General features: G+C 49.5%; 1 protein-coding gene across 2 annotated transcripts in view; it reads right to left on the minus strand.

Moving 5' to 3' along the window:
* Ctbp2 (C-terminal binding protein 2) overlaps positions 1-7,363 on the minus strand; it is a 136,987-nt gene extending 129,624 nt beyond the window's left edge. For both annotated transcript variants that reach the window (XM_038314552.2, XM_038314543.2), the window contains exons 1-2: positions 7,236-7,363; positions 6,716-6,926 (exon numbers count right to left, since the gene is read on the minus strand). The gene's annotated coding sequence lies outside the window, so the exon portion shown is untranslated. The remainder of the gene's footprint in view (positions 1-6,715; positions 6,927-7,235) is intronic.
* Between the last annotated feature and the right edge of the window lie 9,598 nt (positions 7,364-16,961).

The raw sequence follows: 16,961 nt of genomic DNA on the forward strand, positions 1-16,961 counted from the left end.
AAAAAAAAAAAACTGTCATAATAGGACCAAGCAGTACAACAAAGTACCCCACTAGGTCATAAGCCAGGTCTCTTAGTTCCTTCCAGACAAACTTCCTAGGATTCCATGACTCCAATAATAAAGTTTTCGTTTGTCCTGAGCTTGGCGAGATAGCTGGAGGCCAAATTTCAAGCATGAAAGGCGCAGAGAGCCACAGTGAGGATGAACTTACAAGGCCTGGCGCTGTATTCTCATCCTCTCTGAAAGGGAGGGCCTCCCATAATACACAGAGCCACTGTGGGCTCTCTCCTAGCAAAGTCTCTAAACCAGGCAATTTCAGTCGTGAGTCAGGATGTTGTAATGCAAGAAGCATACTTCTGCTGACCAGAATCCAGAAAAATAAATAAATAAATAAATAGAATCGACACCATAAACCAGGTGTGGTGGTGCACTACATGGCACTGGCCAGGAAGGAATTCAAGTCTAGCCTGTGCTACAACATGAGCCCAGACCCCAAAATATAACATAAGGTAAATAAAGTGTATTTCCTTCTGTAGTTTACAAGTAAAAAGGATTTTTATAAGCAGAATGAATAAGAAGCACCTTCCTCCCTTTACCAGGGCTTCTCCTGGCCACTGACCAAGGCAAATGTAGCCACCAGATATTCAGGGTTAACATCCCCACCACCACCACCCAGCTTGGGGGATGGGGAAAGAAGTTCTATTATTACTTTAGGAAGAAGTCATAATTCCCTATAAAACTAACATGCCTGCTGGCCCCATTAGTCAGAAGCCAACCATTTTATCACAATTTCTGTGACATTTCAGTCCACTCTAGGAGTCATCTGTCCAATCTGAGTTAGGTCACAACTAAAGCAGGGCATTTCTAAGCACCCACTAGAGACCTAGTTAGGTATGGATGGAAACTGCTAAGGGGCCTCCAAGTTCTGATGGCGCGTTGCTAAACACCAAATAGAAGCAGCCCTGGGAATAGACAATTACCCACACGATTACAGTTTGGATGGAGGCTTTTACGAGGTACCAGGAATGCCTGTCACCTGAGCCATCATGGGCCCCACATGGAAGTGGGAAGAGGGGAAGGCTTTGAAAATGAAGAACGCAAGAAGACCTTTTAAGAAAGAAGAGGAGCTACCAACGGACCCTACAGTGACTGTCCCTAAAGGCACAGGGAGGAATTAAAAATAAACACAGCTCCTTCCTAGGACTTCAGGAGCCTCAGTGTCTGGCAATATATATTGTTCTCCTAATACCAAATTTGAAAGGGGAGGGGGGAGAAAAAGTTTGGATTCTTAACGCTTTTCTTGGAAACGCTTCTATTTGCTCTTGTAATCTTTCCTAAAAAAGAATGCAGATTGCTAAGAAGCCAAAGCATGCATTCCCTAGGAGTCCAGTAGGACCACCTTCTAAGAAAAACTCAGGAAGGGAAGCTGGCCAAATTTCCATGCCTGACCAAGGCAGATGAATGCCAGGCTGGTTCCCATCTCGTTCCCTTCTCCTGCAGAAGGCAAAACTGCCCCCTTGGCTCCCATTGTCAGCATTCCACACCAACAATGGCCTGGCTCTCTCACATTGGACATTCTATATTCATCTGTGAATCCCCCCTCTCCACAATGAGCACAGCCCTTCTTTTCATAGGAGAGGTTCTGAATGCCCAAGTGCAACCATAATTTAGGCCTCAGCATTAATAATGACATCTAAAAGCAAACCCCAGACTAGGCCCAAACATTCATTTGAGACCATCATTAGCATCACACTGATGGCGTTTGGGTGCTCTTCATTAAACCATGATCAAAAGAGCCACTGAAAACCTTTAAAAATGGTTCTGAAGTTTTTGGCGATTATTAAATATAATTTTCTAAACGAGGAGATAGGGCTTAAAAAAAACCTTTCATGACTCTATGACACATATTCCATTAAATCCAGACGGGAATAAAACTTAGCTTCAAAAGATAGGGATGGGGAAAGCCTCAAATTTTCCCTGCTTTCCAAGGGGGCTGTAACTTGAAATCACAGCCCAAGTAAATAAGGACATGTTTACCAGCACATGCACAAGTTACCCACCAAGCATTCCTGTACCCCCAAAACTTTTCAGCACAAACTTCCCGAGCATCCCTGAGCTACTAATCCACACAGACTATTAGTAAGATACCCCAAGATGTCACTAAAAGGTGTCACCGCTCTTAAAGACAAGGACTTCTTTGCAAAGGGTCAAAGTACACTATTTTTTTCTTTTTGGGAGGAGCGGGGTTTCTAGATGTGGACCTGGCTGACCTCAAGGTCAGAGATCCTGACTCAGAGATCCACTGGCCTCCATCCAGTACTGGGATTAAAGGCGTGCAAGACCACCGCCCAGCTCACTATACTTTTTAGAAGACTAAAAAAGTGTGTTGCCACCTAGACATGGAAATTTAACTGAGTTGTTCATACCCAGCACGATGGGCAATATCCCTTCCCAACCATGTGCTGTGTGAATGCTTACACTGCCATGTGGCCTGCTTCAGGCACCTGCGACACATGGCCTGCTGCTTTCAGCTGATAGATTATTACCAGTGAGACCCTGATTGAACTCACATACATGACTGTCCCTCTATACTGAAGTGATGGTGGTTAAAAAAAAAAAAAAAAAAAAAAAAAAAAAAAAAAAAAGACAACTGGAGCCATCATTCTAGCAATGCTGTAAACTCTTTTAAGTTTCTTTTTCCACTCAGTAAAAGCACTGAATGGGGGGCAACTTTGCCTTCGAAAATGACTCATGATCTCATGATGCCAGACTCTGTTGTTGGCAAATGACACACACACACCCCCCCCACAATGCAGCAGAAGCCCTCCCTAAAAGGTGTCCTTTTAAAAAATCAATAATAAGAATAGGAAAGGCAGGGTGTGGTGGCACAAGCCTTTAATCCCAGGATGTGGGAGGAAAAAACCAGCAGGTCTCTCTGTGAGTTCTAAGCCTGGTCTACAATAGCATAACACCAAGAGCTATGAAGAGACCTTGTCTCAAAAAAGAAAAAAAAATGGTAAAAAAAAAAAAAAAAAAAAAAAAAAAAAACAAAAAAACAAAAAAACAAGACATCCTTTACTGCTTTAAAGCTTCCCAATGAAAATATTTTTCTAAATTGAACACATTGCTGGTTCAGTATACGGACGTTTACCGACTGCTTTCTCAGAACAAGGAAAAACGGTACGCGTAGGTCTTCATAGTTTTGCTGCTGCCACTTGTTTGTTTCGCGGATTCAATTTTTCTTTAAAGCACTTTCTAGACGTACAGAAGTAGAATTTCTATTTGGAGCTTTTCAAGTCATGAGTGAGGTTATTGATTATTCCCTGAAAGGGTAACGGATGGAGTAGTTAATAATTATTCCACTAGCAAGTTTTACTGTTTCATTTTGTGTACAAGGGCCAGATTAACAATGCCAGGGAAAGCAAACCACTCAGCAGGGACAGGAACAGGTGTGCCTGTGTCTTAAAAGGCCAAAATATTTCACAAAGTATGTCACTGGTGCTGGCTTTTGTTTTTTTTTAACAGTGGCAGTGTTTGTTTTTTTGGTGTCTAAACTTTTTAACTTTCTTAACTCTGAAATGACACTCTTGCATTTTTACAATTTCTTCACTTAAATTGATGACTTAATCCCATACAAACTGCAACTCAAGTTTAGCAAGGAAATGCATGTGAAGGACAAAGGTTTTTTTTTTTTTTTTTTTTTTTTTTTTTTAATCACAGAGAAGAAAAGGTAATTTACCCTGCCCCTCCCCCACAAGAACACCCATACAAGGGCCAGTTTCAAAGCTCCCAAGTGAAACCGTAAATAACTCACGCCATAGTGAGCTCCCCTCAGCAGGGCACACCGCACCGCCCTCCACTCCCCCTTATTAAGGTACCATTACAAGGTGTGTGTGGAGGGAGGGAGGACATACATACTCCTTGACCTTAGGTATCTTCCCCCAAATAAGAAACCAAAACACACCTTGTCAGGTTCCGAACTAGTTCCAAACCTGGTATCTTTTAAATCCCTCTAATGGCTGCTTTCCACAGAGAAGTACCCTGGTCCCCAACCCCTGGGGCACAGAAAAACCAATCAGTGTCATAAATCCCCCTAGCTTTCAACCCTCTCTCTTGAACTGGGGCGGGTGGGGGAGGGGCGACCCAACATCAACACTTACACTAAACCCTTCAATGCTCTACAGAAATATGCTGGCTTATTTCCTTTGTTTGGTCATGTTATACTTGATCAAGTGTGAACGATTAAACTGGTTTCATTAAAGGCTAGTAAATTCACGGCTAACATTCAACTTCAATGGCGACTATAAGCATATTTTGGAAGAGGGAGGACCTGCTTCTTGCTTGAAACCTACCAGCTCATTAACTTTTCTTTGGGGGGCTATAAAAAGGGCACTGGGGGTTTTTCCAGGAGTGTGTCAGAGCCAGACAATAGGATATTCAACGTTCCAACTTTAAGATACAGTTGCTATTTAGAAAAGTAAAAAGGAAACCTTGTTTTTTCATTAAAGTTGCTGGGGCTGAAAAATGTTGAATTAGAATTTAAAATATTACTTTGTAATTGCTGTTAAGAAGTACTCTTTGAAATCAGGTGATTGAAAAAACAAGATCCTTTTAAAATCCCATTACTCAAGATGTAAAAGGTGTATTTTGAAAAATATTTCAAACCAGAACTCTCCGAAGTAGATGGGAAACTAGTTCTTTAAGAATCTATCTGAAGGCAAACAGCAGCCCCAGGAGCCGAACGCGAGGTAATTCTAAACTGTCTTTGAACCCAGCACGAGGAGAGAAGGCGGTATCCATCTCCTTCGAAAAGAGGTCCCAGAGTTGATGCATCCCGCCAAAGTTAAAAAGCAGAACCACTTTTGTAAACCCCCCACCCCAATGCAATGTTCCCTCAAAAATCACCCACCTCAGATAAAAACGCTCACATCCCAAAGAATCGCGAATAAAGGTGTTGAGCATTTTAAATTTCCAATGTATCGAGTTTTCTTACCTACCCTTCAAGTCACAACCGAGGACTAAGAAGATCCCATTTCTGATTTAAAAAAAAAAAAAAAGAGGGCAAATATCCAGAAAGATCTGTTTGCCCGAGGTTGGGGAGCCTGGCGTGGCGACGTAGGCCATTGCCAGCAGTCTCCAAGCACGCAGAGATTTCATAAATTATTTCCCCGCTCCCCTACAAAATCCCAAACGTGGAGGTTCCTTGGAGCCAACCGCTGCTTGGACCGCCTCTGGGAAAAGTAGGGGCTGGGGGCTGGGTAGGGGATGCCACAAACACGCGCGCACTCGCACCCTTGGTGTCCGCGACCATCGTCGCCAGCGGAAAGCAAGCCACCGGAGGGAGTGTGTGCGCGCGAGTGTGTGCCCGCGGTGACCGCGTCAAGCTCTCGGGCCCGCGGCCTCCGAGCCCCTGGGCGCAGCATGGGTTTGCAGGCGACCGGCCACGCCGCGGGGCCTCCCGCAGGAGCAAGGCCTGGGCGCGCCGGCACTCCCGCGCTGCCTAGCCCCGGTCGCCCGAGGCTCTAGGGAGGGCGCGAGGCGGAGAAGAAAGGCTCTTCCCGCGGGTCGGTCCGGCTCCGTAGAGCACAACCATGAGCAGGAGGCGGCCACGACGGCCCGGCCGTACCCACGCCACGCTAGGTGCCTGGTGCCCAAGGCGCGCCCCAATCAGCCCCTTCTACGAAAGTTTCTTTTTTGCTTCGCCCCACCCGAAAAGTGCGGCCCGGGCGAGGGCGCCGAGGACAGCCCGAGGAGGGCGAGGAGGAAGTGGTGCCCGCGGGAGCGCGGCCGGGCAAAGGAAATGCCCGCGCCGCCCGCCCCCGCCCTTGCAGCCCGCCCCGGCCCCCCGCCCCGCCGCGACTTTGGCGGGCCGAGCCCCGCGCGCCACTGGCGGCGGCGGCGGCAGATGTGGCCCCGGCTGCCCCAACGAGCCAACAATGCCGGGCCGGCAAAACAAAAGGGATCCGCTTCGCCTCCTTCTCGGCCTCTCACTTACACTCTCGGGGAGCCGGGCGGGATCCTGGGCCGACAGGGGCCGCGCCCCCAGGGGCCCAGAGCCACGCGCGCCCCGACTTGTACCCGCCGACCCCGGTCTCTCCTCCCCCCACCCCCGCCCGCCCGCCCGCTTCACAGGCGCAAGGCCTGCCGCACCCCGGTGTGCTCGGACTCCTGGTCCCCAGGGATCCGGCCGTATTGTCCCCGCGGCGCGCCGCGCGCTCGTCCAAGATAGCCAGCGGCCCCCGCGCGCGTACCCACCGGGCTCCAGGAGCAAGCCGGGGGCGCCTAGGAAACCGTCGCCAGACGCCGCCGCCGCTGCCCTCCGGACGCCACTGCGCTCCGGGTTTTTCTTTCCTTTTTTTTCCAATCCTGATGGGAAGGAAGGTGACCGCCTACTTCGCATTCATCAACTCTCATCACAACAACAAAAATCCTGGCGCAAAGGGCGGGCAGCAGGCGCAATCGGTAGCGAGGGGCGGCGGGCGATACCCCCCCAGGCGGGCGTCCACACCCGAGCGCAGCGTGCAGACATGGGACCGGGGGCGCTGACCAAAGATGTCCTCGGATGCTGGCCCGGTGTCCTTCGCCCTCCTCCTCCTCCTCCTCCCGGAGTGGCGCAGTGAGGCGCGGGCACGGCTCCCCAGCCAGCGGCCGCAGGTGAGGCGGGGGCGGCAGCAGTCCCAGCCCTCCCCGAGGACCGCCCCCCCGCCCCGCTTACCTCGTCCTGGGTCGCCGGCGTCCACGGAGAAGGGCGCCCACCCGGGAGGCGGCGGCGGTAGCGGCGGCTCCCGCCCCTCCCACCCCACCCGGCGGCGGCGGTGGTGGTGGTGGCGCTGGCGGTGAGGCCCCCCCTCAGCGCGGCATGGCTCCCAGCTTGGTCTCCCGCTCCTCCGGCCGCCGCTGGCTCCTCTGGTCAGCTCCCGAGCCACCTTAAAATGACACACGCACACAGAGACACACACACAAAAACTTAATCTCTCCAGCTCTGCGCCCCACCCCCTCCCGCCCTCCCCTCCCTTCCTTTCCCTTCCCTCCCTTCCTTCCCTTCCCTTCCTCCTCCTCCCGTCGCCGCCGAGCCTCTTCCTACTTCCCCACCCACCCCACCCCCTTCCCCCGCCCACCGGCTCCCAATCACCCCCCCACACACACACACATCCCGGCCGCGCGTCCTCTCGCCAGCCCCGCGGCCAGGCGGGGGCTGCGCTGGGGGTCCCCGGCCCGCTCCGCGCAGCGCTCACCCCCCAGAGGATGCTGGCTGCAACTTGGATCCGGGGAGGGAAGGTCCTAGAAGCCGAGCGCCTCCCGGCTATTTGCTCTTCTTTATTTGTTTTCTCCTCCCGGGAAGGAGGAGGAAAGCGCAGAGAAAAGGAAAGGGAAGGACGGAAGCGGCTCGGGCCGCTGCTCCGGTGCCCTCTGGCTGCGCAGGAGCGAGGCGGGAGGCGAGGTGAGGGTCCCTGCTCGCTCGCTCGCTCGCTTTTTTTTTCAAAGGCGGGGTCTCTCTTTGCAAACCAATGACACAACCCCACATGGTCCGGTCTCGCCCCTACAGATACTTCTCACTACAAATCGGCTCTCTCCAGGGATTAGCGGCTACGCGAAAGTGCACACTGGCTCAGCGGGCAGCCAAGGGGGCCGGGCAAGGCAGACACTCCCCGGCCCAACCCCACTCCACCCTAGAGGCTCTGGGGAGGCGCGGGGGTCCCGATGCCGGTGCGGTGACTCCACCCGCCCTCGCTTTCCTTCCTCCTCCGCCCCTTCCACGTGGGGCCCGCCACGTGGGGAGACGCGAGCTCCGGCGGGCCTCGCCGCGGTCCCCCGGGTGGCCCCGGCTCGGTAGGGCCCTCACCACGCCCGCGCAGCCGACCTGCCCTCTACTCGGCCCCGAGGCTCCAACTTCCTCCTGGGCCCTGCGCAGGCCACCGGTGCCGTCCCAGACCCGCGAGGTCAGGCGTGGGCCGGCCACAGGGGGCACTTGCGTTCCCCGATCCCAGATCCGGGAGACGGTGCCGGCTGCGGGTGCGCGCGGAGACCGATCTGTGTGCTGGAACTTGTGTTCGCTGCGAGAAGCCAAATGTTTTTACACATTTAAAAATTTTGTCTTTCTGCTGTCTGGATGTCGCTGGGGCTGTTTTGAAAGCCTTGCCTTGGGTCGGATCCCCAGCCTCTCTGAGGCCTTGGGGGCCCGAGGGTCGCTTTGCGCGGTGCCCTTTCACGAGTCCACAAGTGTCTCGGTATTCTGCAGTTGGAATCTGGACTCCCAACGACGATGGGGCACTGCGGCCGCAAGAGACTAGACAACATCTGGGCTAGATTCCTTGGCCGTGACCCACGACATCCGAGCGCTGTCCCCGGAAGGGAGCCAGCTCCTTGCGCCCAGGGCCTCCCAAGCTTACTACCCAGACTTTAGGCGCGCGGCTTCTAAGGAACCCTGTGGCGCTGAGCAGAGCCTTCTGCAATTGTTTTTCAATCTTTTGGGGTGCTAGCGATTGGATTGAGATGTTGGGTTGTACGTTCGAGAGGAGGGGTCTAATGTCACAACTTTAAAGGTTACAGGGACCTCCATTCAGAGAGCCACTTCTAGCGGTGTGGCCTACGGACCGGAGAAATTTATAGCGGACGTGGGCCGCTTGAGGCCTCTGAGTCCTTGAACCCAAGGCTGTGCGTTCTGGAGAGCACTTTATCTCGGCCTGTTTGCTAAAGTGCACGCCCAGATGCCGCCCGCAAGACCGGCAATGTGGGGTTTCTATGATTGTTTTATAGTCCTACTGGTTTTAAAACTAGTTTACAAACCTTTTCTGAATAGCAGCGCGGGAACGGTCCCTTTCAAACATACCTATCTTAGTTTTACGTGCCCCTAATAGGCCTGGGGCTGGTCAGTCACAAAGTAACTCACCATCTCGATGTTCGGTGAGAGAATTCACAGGTGTGCACTCACCTCTCACCCCTCTGTCTTCCAGGGCTTTGTGTTCTCATGGATTCTTCTAAGAGTTCACTGCTTCGCCAGCAACTTCACTTCAAGGTTGTGGGGCCCAAGACCTGCTTGTAAACTGACCTTGCGGCATACCCCAGGCTCCTGTGCCACCAGTTCCCGCTTTAGGAGTTGCTTGGTCCTGTGGTAGTGAAAGCTCCTGCTTCTTTGTTTCTCAGATCTTTGCCCTTCGTGGTCTTTTATTCTCACCGAGAAACCGCGGCCAGCTGGCTTTTCCTATTGCTTGTTCAGCTTTCCTCCAATCTAATTTTGAATTCCATTTTAGAAAAAAAAAAAAATACTATGGTGGACCCTGCGGGCTAGCTGAGTCTGCAAAGGAGCTGCCAAGCCCAAGGATCTGAGTTCCATCCCCAATGCCTAGGAAAAGGAAAAAGAGAGTGGATGTGGACAAAGTTGTCCTCAGTCCCCTGCACATGTATCACAATTCACACAACCATAAGAAAACACTATGCTCTTAGTATTTCAGAACTAAAAATTATTCCAAACTTCTGCCTGACAGCCTGCTTTTTAAAATATGGAGCCTGGGGGAGGGGGGCAGTGCAATGGGCAGAACACTGGACTGGCTTAGATGAGGTCCCAGGTTCATCCCTTGCTCCTTAGGACAGGCGAATCTGGCAACCACCTAGATGGTGTTGATGTGGGTAATACTTGGGCGCTGGCACAATGGCTCAGTATGTAAAGCACTTGCCCCTGAGCCTGGCAACCTAGAAAGGGGAAACTGACTCCTCCAGGCTGTCCTCTGGTCACCATGCATGTATCATGAATGGCATGCCCACCACACAAAATAAAAATAAAAACCCAGTGCTGGAGAGATGGCTATGCAGTTAAGAGCACTTGCTGCTCTTCCAGAGGGATCTGATCTCAGTTCCCAGTAACCACAGAGAGTGGCTCACAGCCACTCCTAACTCCAGCTCTGAGGGATCTGATGCCCTATTCTGATCTACAAGGGTGCCCACGTGTGTGTGCATACATACACACTCAAATAAAAATCTTTAAATGTTAAATTATTAACGTGTTGGTATTTTGGCCTGTGTGTATGTCTGTGTGTGGGAGTCAGATCCACTGGAACTTGAGTTACAGACAGTTGTGAGCTGCCATGTAGGCGCTGGGCATTGAACCAGGATCCTTTAGAAGAGCAGCCCAATGCTCTTAACCGCTAAGCCATCTCTCTAGCCCCTTTTAAATTTTAAAAATATAAAGAGAGTCTAATAGATACTTCTCTGAGGATGATGTACGAATGGCCAAGAAGCATGCTCTCAAAATGTTCAGTCTCAGTCATTAGGGAACTACAAATGAAAACCACAGTGAGATAGCACTGATTATCCTCTGGGATGACTGTCATCAACAGAAGGGGAAATGATATGGAGAAATGGGAGCCCTTGTGCAGTGCTGATGGGGGTGTGAATGGTTCCCCACAGTGGGAGTGGCAGCTCCTCAGAAAGTTAACATAGAATTGCTATACGATCCAGCAGTGTCATCTCTGACTATATGTCCCCAGTGAACTGAAAGTAGAGGTTTAAATGGTTGTAAATATACCCATATTCATAGTAACATTATTCCCAATAAGCAAAAGGTGAAAACAGCACACTGTCTATCAGCGACAGATGAATAAATGAAATATGGACTATTACTCAGCCTTTAAAAACGAATAAAGGGCCGTGTGTGGTGCTGCACACCTTTAACCTCAGTGCGTGGAGAGCAGAGTCAGGTGGATCTCAGTCCAGGAACGCATAGTGGAACCCTGTCTCAAACCAAGGAATGAAGGGCTAGGGAGACGGTTCAGTGGGTAAGAGCACTTGCTGCACAAATGTGAAGACCTGAGTTCAGATCCAAAGCACCGAGGTAGAAAGCCAGGCATGGCTGCCTGGGTTAGTAACCGCAGCGCTGGAGGGGGGTATAGTGGGGCGAGAGATGAGAGAGTCACTAGGGCTTGATAACCACCTAGTCTAGATGGGGAAAAAATGCCCCCAGTTCAGTAAAAGTGGATAGTGACCGAGCAGGACACCCTCATTCTCTCCTGGCCTATGCAGTGGCATATGGGCATGCCCAGCTGTACACACACACATATGAATGCACACCACTAAAAAGAGGAAATTCTGAATTGTCATAGTATAGATGAACGTTGAAAAAAAAAAGGCTTAGTAAAGCAAAGGACAAATAATGTCTAACTCTGCTTGCACGTGACAAGTAAAGAAGCAAAATCAGACAAAACAGAGCGGTGGCGACTGGGAACTGAAGGGGGACAGCGTTGGCATTGCTGTTCAGCATGTGAGGCGCTTGCAGCCCTGCAAGCCTGGGGACCTGGGTTGGAGCCCCAGCACCACATGCATACACACTGAAAATTACAATAAATTTTTTTTAACAGGGTAGGAAAGACAAAGGCAGATGTGGCTCACATGTGCAATTCTAGCTGGGGCAGGAGGCTCGCCATGAATTCTAGTCCATCCCGAGTGGCAGAGTGAGCCACTGCCGTGAAATGGAAAAAAGAAAATGAGGAGACAAAGTTGGGTACCGAAGGGTGGCTCCTGAGGCACAATTTCTGCACACTGGCAAAGTCGTGCTGATGAGAAAGCCAGAGGTGAATTCTGACAGACTGGAAATAAGAGCTCCGTGTTTCATGTTTAAGAGGAAGTAACATGAGTTCACAAAGGTTACAGCAAACATTTTTTTTCCCCTCGTAGTATTTATGATCAGGCTAGGCCTGGTGGCTCACAGTTGTTAAGTCCAGCGCTTGAGAGATTGGAACAAGGGATGACTGTAAGTTGGGGACCAGCCTGGCCTTCCAGGCAAGCAAGGACTGGAAAGTAAGATCTTGCCTCAGTAGGCAGACTCTATTCTCTTTTGCCTAATGGTCTGTGTTAAATCAAGAGTGTTGCTTTTTCTCAGGCAATGTCATTAACCGAGTTTCTGAGGGCTTGTAATGCCAACAGGGCACTGGGTATACCGTGGGCTTCAGCTCTTTTGCCAAGAACTCTCCATTCCCCTGGCTTCCATCTTTCCTGGTTGACCTCCACCTCCCCTGGTTGGTTGCACGTGGTTCAGACTCCCCCTCCAAAGTTTCTTTCCTTGTTACAGGGATATCCATTCCCTCTCCTTGTGGGGGCTCAGGAGAAAGGGTTCTAGCTTTGCATGAAGAGGTCTGGTCTGGTAGAGGCCCATGCCTCCAAGATGAAGGCAGGTGTGCCTAGACTAGGTGGAAGGAAGCATTTTGCCTGCTGCCGTCACCAACACCGCTGGTGGTGCCATCTTCTTATTCTGCAGTGCCTATTCTATTCCTTTTCAACCTTGGGTTCCATCTGGCCTCAATGAAAGGGAGTGGGGATGGAACATTCTCACGGTTTGCCATTAGATCATGCTTTTGTATTCCCTGCTGGTATCCAAGGGAAGGAGGGGCAGTGAGCACTAGGCTAGACTCGTCATCAACACCTGGCATAAAAGGAGGTGGTGCACACCCCATAATCCCACACTCCTCCAGACGTGCAGGCAGGAGGATCGGAAGTTCAAGGTCATCTTCAGCTGTGTAGGGAGTTCAAACCCAGCCTAGGCTACCTGAGACACTGACAAAAAAAATCAAAACAACCAGCTGGGCCGTATGTCTTTAATCCCAGCACATTGGAGGCAGAGGCAGGTGGATTTCTGTAAATTCGAGGCTAGCCTGGCCTACAGAGTGAGTTCCAGGACAGGCACCAAAGCTACACAGATAAGCCCTGTCTGGGAAAAAAAAATCAAAACAATCAAAACCAATCACTTGCTGGTGAGTGTCAGTAACTTCTGTTCTGTTTTGCTGCCCACAAGAGAACAAAGTGTAGATGGGGTTGACTCCAGCAATCGAGAGGCACCAGCAGGCTGATCTCAGTGAGTCAGAGGCAAGTCTAGCCTACATAGTGAGTCCCAGGACAACCGAATCTATGTAGAAATAGGCCCTGTCTCACAAACAAAAGCGAACAAAACAAAGTGCATCTCTCTTGAAGAGTTAATGAATTTGTTTTCTAACAGATCCTTCACCCAGATTCATTGTTACCTCGGCTCACAGGAAGTTCAAAATTAAATTCAGTGCTTAAGGATGCCAACCATTCTAGTACTATTTCCTTCCTTCCTTCCTTTCTTCCTTCCTTCCTTCCTTCCTTCCTTCTTTCCTTCCTTCTTTCCATCTATCTGTCTGTCTTTTATCCTTTCTTTTTATTTTCTATTTATTACTATTTTGGGTTTTAGTTTTTTGCCCTGATTGTCCTGGACCTCACTCTGTAGACCAGGCTGACTTTGAAATCAGAGATCCGTCTACCTATGCCTCCCAAGTGCTGGGATTAAAGGCATGTACCACCACCGCCCGCCTTCTAGTACTATTTTCAATGAAGTCACATTGCCCTTCTGTACTCGCTGTGGGAGAAGGATGGTTAATGGTGTTTGAAAAGGCATTGTAAATGTATTCATACAATTATATTTAGAAAAAAAACTTTTTTAGGGGGCAGCACTAAAATATGATCTCATGTTGCTCAGGGAGCCCCGCTCATGGCTTCCAGGGACTCTTGTGTCTTCTCTTCTTGCTATAGCAGCACCAGGATTACAGATACACACTACCATGTCTGACTGTTTTCTGAGGCTGCTGGGGATCTGAACTCACGTCTTCACACTTGTGCTTTACCTACTGAGCCTTCTCCCCAGTTCCCAGTGTTTTGCAAGCATGATTTCATCTGTTAGTAGGTCTGGCCCCTCAGAGGCACTTGGGATATTGCTTGGATGGGTGGGTGGGTGGGAGGGTTGATGGATTGATGGATGTGTGGGTATGGGAAAAGGCAGAGGGATAGACAGATGAGTGGATAGCTGGGTGGTTGATGCGTGGGTAGAAGGGTAGAGGAGCAGGCGGATAGATGGATAAGTGGATGGATGAGTGAATGGGCTGGCTGGAAAGATAGACTGGGTAAAAGGGAATATCACTCATTGAATGTGAGATCCAAGCCAGACGGTGGTGGCGCACACCTTTAATCCCAGAACTCAAGAGGCAGAGGCAAGCGAATCTCTGTGAGTTTGAGACCAGCCTGGTCTACAGAGCGAGTTCCAGAACTGGCTTCTTAGCTACTGATAAACCCTGTCTTGAAAAACCAAAATGAAAAACAAAAACAACCAAACAAAAAAACCTCATGAGATCCAAGTTATTAAAAAAAAAATCATATATGAAAGGAGATCCAAGTCATTCAGCACATACTACGTAAATCGTTTGTAAATAAAAACAAACACGCAGACCAGGTGCAGCAGTGGTGCGCGTCTTCAATCCCCGCACTCTGGAGGCAGAGGCAGGTGGATCTCTGTGAGTTCAAGGCCAACCTGTTCTACAGAGTGAGTTCTAGAACAGCCAAGATTACATAGAGAAACCCTGTCTCAAAAAACCAAAAACAAACAGACAAAAAACAACCATGCAGATCCACAGACATGAATGAATCTGTAATGTAACTTGCAGAAAAATAAATGCACTGAAACACTGTTATATAACACAGCACATTAACGGGCCTGCCAGTTCTGTGTCGGACCCAGGCTGGACTCTTTATTTATTTATTTGTTTGTTTATTTATTTATTTTTCGGTCAGGGGGAGGGAAAAGATTTCTCTGTGCAGCCCTGGTTGCCCTGGAACTCACTCTGTAGACCAGGCTGGCCTCAAACTCAGAGATCTTAAGGGCAGGCCAGTACAGATGCCTGCATGCATACTAACACATGAGACCTAGTAATGCATGCTTCAGAAGGGTCCCCATTTGATTCTCCTGTTGCCGGGACAGGGTCTCACGTAGCCTGGGCCAGCCTTTAACTTGCTGTGTGGATGAACTCTGAATTCTGATCCTCCTGCCTCTACCACCCCCTAGTGCTGGGATTATAGGCATAAACTGCCATAACCAGTTTATGCAGTGCTGGGGCTTGGACTCAGGCTTTCATGCATGATTGGCAAACAGTTTACATTCCTAACCCCTAATTTTTTTTTGTTATTTTTTTAAAGACTTATTTGTATTTATGTGTACAGTGCTTTGCCTGAATGTCTACCTGTATACCATGTATATGACTGGTTTCCATGGGGGCCAGAAAAAGGTGCTGGATCCCTAGGAGGTGTTAGCTACCTTGTGAGTGCTGGAAATCGAACCCGGGTCCTATTAGAAGGGCAGCCAGTGCTCTTAACTGCAAAGCCATCTCTCCAGCTCCCTAAAATTATTTTTCTTTATTTTTTTCTTTTCTTTTTCTTCCCTATTATTTATTTTCTTTTGTTTTTGTTTTGTTTGTTTTTGAGACAGGATTTCTCTGTGTTACAGTCCTAGCTGTCCTGCAACTTGCTTTGTAGTCAAACTCAGTGGGATCTGCCTGCCTCTGCCTCCCAAGTGCTGGGATTAAAGGCATGCACCACCACCACCTGGCACCCCTAAAATTCTTACTGCATTTGAAGAAGAATTATTCATGTCTACTTTCTGAGTACTGGGACGACAGGCCTGTGCCACCATGTCTGGATTAGAACGTGAAGTATTTTGCCTAAGATCCCTCACCACAGAGGATAGACCTGGTATTGACAGAAGTCCTTAACCCTTTCAAGTTCTTGCACCTTAGCTGGTTTGAGAATTGAGTTTAAATACTAGATAAAGTAGACTTCTGAATGCCTTTCTTAGAGTCCCATAGAGACAAAGTTTCTCTAAGTAATAGCTCTGGCTGTCCTGAAACTTGCTCTGTAGACCAGGCTGGTCTTGAACTCACAAAGATCCACCTGCCTCTGTCTCCCACGTGCTAAGATTAAAGGCGTGCGCCACCACCGCCCAGCAGCCTTGTGCCTTCTTTCTTACTTTTCTTTGCAAGGTGTAGGTGGCTCGCATTCTGAGCTAAGAGTTCAGGGATGGAGTTGCCCTTCTCCAGGCCCTGTAGAAAGTACTGCCTGGGAAACAGGGAAAATGCAAAGTCATCAATCTGAAAGTTTATTCCCCTGTCCTTCTCTTCATCTTGTTTGTTGGCGTTTTGTCTGTCTGTATGCATGCGTACTACATGCATGTCTGGTACCTATGTCTACAGGTATATAAGTACACCGTGTAAATGCTTGGTGCCTGTGGAGGTCAAAAGAGGGTGTCAGGTTCTCTAGAAATGGAGAGTTACAGATGTTTATAAACTGCCATGTGGCTGGAATCTTGGTCCTCTGTGAAAGCAACAAGTGCTCCTAACCACTGAGCCTTCTCTTTGGCCTCATCTTTTTTAAACACATTTTTTTTTTTTTTGGTTTTTCGAGACAGGGTTTCCCTGTAGTTTCTAGAGCCTGTCCTGGAACTAGCTCTTGTAGACCAGGCTGGCCTCGAACTCAGAGATCCGCCTGCCTCTGCCTCCCGAGTGCTGGGATTAAAGGCGTGCGCCACCACCGCCCGGCATTAAACACATTTCTTAATAGGCTGACCTGGATTTCTGATTCTTCTGCCTCCACATCCCAAGAGCAGGGCTTCCAATGAGTACGCTGCTAAGTCTGATTTGTGTGGTGCATGCTAGCTATGCATTCTGTCCACTGAGCTACAGCCCCAGTCCCCAGACCATTCATTTCAAATTTCCTATGAGTGGACAAAGACATTATAAGATAAATGTAGCATTTGGACAGATGTGTTTTGAACAAGGCAGCAGAAGCTGAGCCCATGCTAAATACCAGCTGCTAGTCAGGTCTGTGAGCACGGATGTCAGAGGGGACAGGCAGGAAAGTTGAACCTGCGTGTTCACACAGAACTGAGGTTTTGGGGGAAAACCCTTGCACAATAATTGAGTACTGTGAACTGGGCATGGTGTTCCACGCCTTTCATCCCAGCACATGGGAGGCAGAGGCAAGTGGGTCTCAGTAAATTTGAGGTCAACCGGCTCTACATAGTGAGTTCCAAGACAGTCACGACTATATAAAGAGACCCTATCTCAAAAACAAAACAAACAAACAAACAAAAACAACAAAAAAATTTGAATGCTGTGTAATTTAGGTTCCAGGTG

The sequence above is a fragment of the Arvicola amphibius genome, chromosome 1, assembly GCF_903992535.2.
Source record: "Arvicola amphibius chromosome 1, mArvAmp1.2, whole genome shotgun sequence".
NCBI lineage: Eukaryota > Metazoa > Chordata > Mammalia > Rodentia > Cricetidae > Arvicola > Arvicola amphibius.